Here is a 6,000-nt window from a genome sequence, read left to right on the forward strand (position 1 = left end):
ACAAAAAATTGTAAAAAAAGATAGAATGAAAATCTATTTTCCAGCATTTTTTTTATGAATTCCTTCCAACTTGTGCATGATTTATGTTTCCTTAATTTTCTAGACTAGAACGAAAACAAAAATTTAAAACATACAAAAATGCATCAGAAAATCAACATTTTTCCCAAAAAAAAACCATCATCTAAACTTGCATGACAACATTTGGGACGGACTGTATATCAAGCAGGACGGTTGCCATTTTTCATTTTATTGTTAACCGAACAAGAAAGTTAATGCGGCTAATTGAAAATCCTGAATAATATTTTAAATGCTTAATTACCGCACATAATCCGCCGTTTAATTGCTAATTTTATCTTGACTTTATTCCGAAACAATGGTGGTAATTTGCAATTGAACGGTTTTAAATGCTTACTTTTAATGTACTTTAGTTAGAAATGCAGAGTTTAAATGATTCGAAGAAGAATATGGTTACTTTGTTTTATTTTTTAATGTAAATTTTAGGTTGGTACCTTTACATACATTGTATGTACAGGGTGATTGGTTACATTTGCTCTTATCCTTATCTCTTCAACTATTGACTTTCTAAAAAAAAATGTCCAATACGAAAGTTATAGGATTTACTTTTTAATATACCAAAATTATGTATATTTAAATTATGTTAATATAATATAAATTTTTCAAAAAGTATGGTTTATAAATGTATGCAAGGGTATAGCAATCTGATTTAATTGAATAGATGTTTTATATGTCCTCCCTTCTGGACAACACATGTATAAATGCTTGAATCTTTCAGTAGCGTAACATTTCTACTATGCATGCCAAGGTGATCAAAAGACAATTTCAAGAGCTACAAATCGGTATATTGAACCACCCTGTAACCGTCAAAATGACAGAGTTATGGGCTGTCAAAGTGAAAACTGTCTAATTCAAACTTTACAGCAAACTACTCAGTTTTAACAGTAAATACCTCAGTTGATCGAGGTTTCAGGAAAAAACGCTGTACAAGGTGGTCGAAAGAGAATTTCAAGGGCTACAAATTGGTATATTGAACCACCTTGTAGGTGTCAAAATAACAGAGTTATGAGCTGTCAAATTGAAAACTGTCTAATTCAAATTTTACAGCAAACAACTCAGTTTTAACAGTAAATAACTCAGTTGATCGACGTTTTAGGTAAAAACGCTGTATAAGGTGGTCAAACGAGAATTTCAAGGGCTACAAATTGGTATATTGAACCACCCTGTAGGTGTCAAAACAATAGAGTTATGAGCTGTCAAAGTGAAAACGGTCACATTCAAGCTTCACAGCAAACTACTCAGTTTTAACAGTAAATAACTCAGTTGATCGACGTTTTAGGTAAAAATGCTATACAAGGTGGTCAAAAAATAATTTCAAGGGCTACAAATTGGTATATTAATACCACCCTGTAACTGTCAAAATAACCGAGTTATTGGCAATGCATTCGAGTAGTTTACAGGGTGATTCATTGATTTTTCTCACATTCTCGTAACTTGTTTAATTTCAATTTTATCAAAAAATTACCAAATATGAATCTTGTTCATCATTCAAAATGGACGTCAGATTTGTGTTCCCCAGGTTGAAATTAGTTAAAAAAAGTCACTTTAATTGAGCAAAATCCAAAATGGTCGCCGTTAATATAGTCGTAGTAGGGCCAAAAAATCCCTAATTCAGATTAAATTTCCGTGCATTTTTCCAGAAAATCGTCCATAAGTCGTTTGTTTGAAACACTCTGTATAACAAAAGAAAGCTAATGAATGGGGCTATCACGTGAAGCACCTACCCTTTTTGTAACTCTGCTTTAACTGCCCTAAAACCAGGATAACAGTTTACTTGTTTGTTTCTATTATCTGCTCTAATATTATAGAGTAACAGAATTTTTTTTTTCGCTTATCACCTTCCCTTTTTTTTTAACTTAATATAAACTCCTTACTACTGCTCTACTTTCCCCATAGTATCAGTATTATAAACTGCCTGCTATTATTTAATATAGAACAGGTATTAGCTACTGCCCATTATTGTTCATCTGGGTAACAGTTTATTATCAACATATTATTTCGATATACTGCTCTAGGATCTTTAGAGTATCAGTGTTGTAAAATTCTATTTCAATTTAGCTTTAAATACTATACGTCAACAGTGAATTAATTTACCTTATTTAACTTTTGTTGTTTATCCTCGTCGCCACTTGTGGTACTCCAGGATTAACTAAAACTCCCAAGAAACACTATCAAACAAATCCCGTATATTAATAACTATAACACCAGTAATAAACAACAATAATAAACAATTACGAACTAACAATTAAGAGGATAACAATATGGGTGTCGGTTTTACCCTCGCCGCTTATTTACTAAGGTTCCTTACGCATTCTATTGATTTTCCTTATCAATGGAATGCGTTACTCATCGCTTCATGCAGGTTCCCACAGGGAGTACAAAAAATAATTAAATTTGAAACCAAGGTTATGTGCCAGTTGTGACCGCGTTTACTTGGTTTGAAGTGAGTGTAAACTTAGTCCACAGGGTGGAAAAAATCATTCTGAACATATTTTAGCTCTTGCAAAATTTTCGTAACTTTTGCCGTTTTTGAGATATTCGACTTTTTTACTTTTTTTTGGAAATTGAATCAAAATTTTGAAAACTTCGTATCTCCGCTATTTTTGGGGTTTCAGCGACTGTAAAAAACTCAAAATGTTTGTCTTGAACCATTCTTTCACCTCGTACTAACCGCAACACGATTGCGCATATACAGGGTGTACAAAAAATAATTCAATTTGCAACTAACGCTCAGCCAGTTGTAACCTAGTCCACTGGGTGCAAAAAGTCATTCTGAATATTTTTGGTCTTGCAAAGACTTTTTTATTTAAATATGCAATTGATTTGACGTTTTGAAGTTTTTGACACTCAAAACTGTCACAAAAAATATGTAACATAACCTTTTAAACAAACTCCTATTATTTAACTTTTTTTTGTGCGTTTGATTAATTGTTATTAATCCAAAGTTTTCTCAATTTTATTTAGGACAAAAAAAAATTTCAAATTTTTTGTCAATCTCCATAATTAATTTTTTAATAAAAAATTAACAATCAGAATTAAAATAATTGTTGCTGCACTAAAATTTATGAAAAAAATAACTTTTAACCACTTTTTTGTGCATTAATTTTGTTTTAAGCATTTTGACAAAACAATAATACTCAATGACAGGAGAGTTGGACAAAAAAAGTGAAGCAGCAAGAAACAAGGATGATAACCTAGCGACACGTGTTTCAGCCTGTTCAGGCTTCACCAGGCATATAATTCCATTTTTTTTCCTTTGTAGGTACCACTTTAAAAAAATTAAATACCAAACACTCTAATAAATGATAGATTCTCGTTGGTTCCTTAGGGTATTTTAAAATAACTCGGTAGTCAGTACAACAGTTAGAGAGCTGTCAATGCCTGGCTAGAGGCTCTTAAATAGCACGTTTTTGCATACTATGCGGGCGCAATTGGCCTCATCAGGTCTATAATTATATAATTCCTATTACAATGAACGCTTGGTTCAAACCGGAAATTTATCGGTTTGTTTTTGAAATTTATTGACTTTGGAAATTATAGTAATTTCCTCGTTTTTGTTTTTTTCTTCTAGATTGGACTTCATTAAGGACAAAGACGATGTTAATGTGAGTTGCGTTGCTTGCATGCCAAATCGGCTACTTTAACGAGCAGACACAGGAATGAACGTGTCTATTGGGAATTGGCATGATCAACGAGTTATTGACTTGTTGGAGTGAACAAACCACTGGAATTTACACGAAAATACCATCAATTTTGTCAGCAAAATCTAAAAATTAAGTTATTAGAAAATTAACCATAACATAACGTAAGAATAAGAAGTAGGTACGATTATAGGTCTAGTTGTAGTATTTTTGTCTTTTAGAAATTTGATTTTTGAGTTGATAATACACCACGTTTATTTAAAGAGAGAGATTATAGAACAACAATACAAAAATTAAAAAAAAACTGAATTTTTGTAGCAATATTTAGAGCTATTTAGCCATTTTAGAAGTGTCTCTTCAAATTGCAATATGTACAGGTTGTCCCAAAAATTAAAAACAAGTATCAAATTGTATTTTTCAAAAATACCAGCAATTTTGTCTGTTATTAATATAAGTACAGTTATTAGAAATTTGTTTTATTTGTTATAGTCATAATTAATATCAATCAAATTGCAGTGAGCAAAAACAGTGTTGCCAACCCTTAAATGATATGAATTCCCCATAAGAGTTTTGAAAAAAAGTCCCCAGATTGAAGAAGTTTTGCTTTAATTCGACTTTCTTATACTTTGCAAGTGTCCAGCCATTTTTAGGTCTACTCCAGATGGATTTGCTTTTAGAATAAGCTACAACCAGCAAAATTCAACCCATAAACCTACAAAATTCACTTACAATGATTTAAAACTGCTTTTGAGCATGTTTTTTTGTTATTTTTATAGCTTCATGGAATGATATTTGACAATTTTCAGCATTTTGACATGTGGAACTAGCTCCAAATGAAACAGCTCCAAAAAAACCTGCTCATGGAGCTCTAAAAATCTTTAAATGTAAATATTAACTGTTTCAACTTTTTTTAGTTTTAGGCATTTTAGTGAAATTTGGCAACTTTTTTTAAAACGTTTTTGGGGAAAATTATGTCATTTAAAAGTTGGCAACACTGCTTGAACCAGTCACATGCCTTAATATCTCAGTCAGAAGCCTTACTGAAGTCAAGCAATTGACCCAAGATTGGCTCGTATACTTGTTGAATAACTTAAAAACCTTCTTTTTAGTGAGGTTCCCTTAAAAATGCAATTTAGAGACATTATTGATCAAATATTTGATTGAGGAACAGCACTGAATGAACAATAGGCAAGAAAATCATTTTAGGAACGGTACTTTCATCTCAGATGACAGAATTTAATGCTTCTACAAGGTGATCCAGTTTTAAATGTCAGTTACATTCACCATAAGTTGACATGCATTGGTGTCATTTTCCTGAAAAATGCTTCCTAAAGAAAATAGAGTTCTTCAAATTTCAGTTTAAAAATTCGGTTTTTGGTTATAACTGTCAGGCCATTGGAACAATTTTGATCAAATTCAGAACAAGCACTTACGGAATTAATACTTATTATGTGATCCAGTGGCGTAGATACAGAAAGATGATTTTTATTTTTTCGCCTTATTTTCTACGTCACTGGATATTTTTCAAAAATTACAGTTTTTTTGATTCCCCTGTTCAAGTTGATAAAGAAAGTATCTCTTATAAAATTTTGATTTGAAACTTCGTTTACGAGTTAATTGGGTTATTACGTTCAAAGACCCAAAACCAACCAAACCCAACTTACAAATTGTCTTGGAAACGGAAAATTTACTTAATAAGCTTGAAAATTGTCCAGAAACCAGTAAATTGACTTGGCAACGGTAGAAATTAATTTTCGAGCCTTTAAAATTGTCTTTGTAACCAGTTTTCAGACAAATTGAAGAACTTTAGTTTTGAAATCTACTTTAGAGGCTTTAAAACTGTCTTTGTAGTCAATCGTCATTGTTTTCAGACAAATTGAAAGGCTTGAAATTTGACTTAGAAACCAGTAAATTGACCTACAGCGGTAAAAGTTCACTTCAGAGGCTTTAAAATTGTCTTGTAACCAAGTTTCAAGGTTTTCAGACAAATTGAAAAACTTTAGTCTTGAAAATTGGCTCAGAAACCAGTAAATGGACTTTGTAACGGTAAAAATTGACTTTAGAGGCTTAAAAACTGTCTTTGTAGTCAATCGTCATATTTTCAGACAAATTGAAAGACTTTAGTCTTGAAATTTGACTTAGAAACCAGTAAATTGACTTGCAACGGTAAAAATTGACTTTAGAGGCTTAAAAACTGTCTTTGTAGTCAGTCGTCATAGTTTTCAGACAAATTGAAAGACTTTAAGCTGGAAAATTGACTTGAAAACTGTAAAAATTGACTTGA

At 31.6% G+C, this 6,000-nt stretch overlaps 1 long non-coding RNA gene across 2 annotated transcripts in view; it reads left to right on the top strand.

Moving 5' to 3' along the window:
- The window catches only part of LOC145735893 (uncharacterized), a 49,949-nt gene extending 45,818 nt beyond the window's left edge, over window positions 1-4,131 (top strand). For both annotated transcript variants that reach the window (XR_014179779.1, XR_014179780.1), the window contains one exon: window positions 3,647-4,131. This is a non-coding gene — a long non-coding RNA (uncharacterized LOC145735893). The remainder of the gene's footprint in view (window positions 1-3,646) is intronic.
- Window positions 4,132-6,000: the final 1,869 nt, after the last annotated feature.

Source organism: Ips typographus, linkage group LG11, assembly GCF_016097725.1.
Source record: "Ips typographus isolate SLU linkage group LG11, UJ_Ityp_2.0, whole genome shotgun sequence".
Taxonomy (NCBI): domain Eukaryota; kingdom Metazoa; phylum Arthropoda; class Insecta; order Coleoptera; family Curculionidae; genus Ips; species Ips typographus.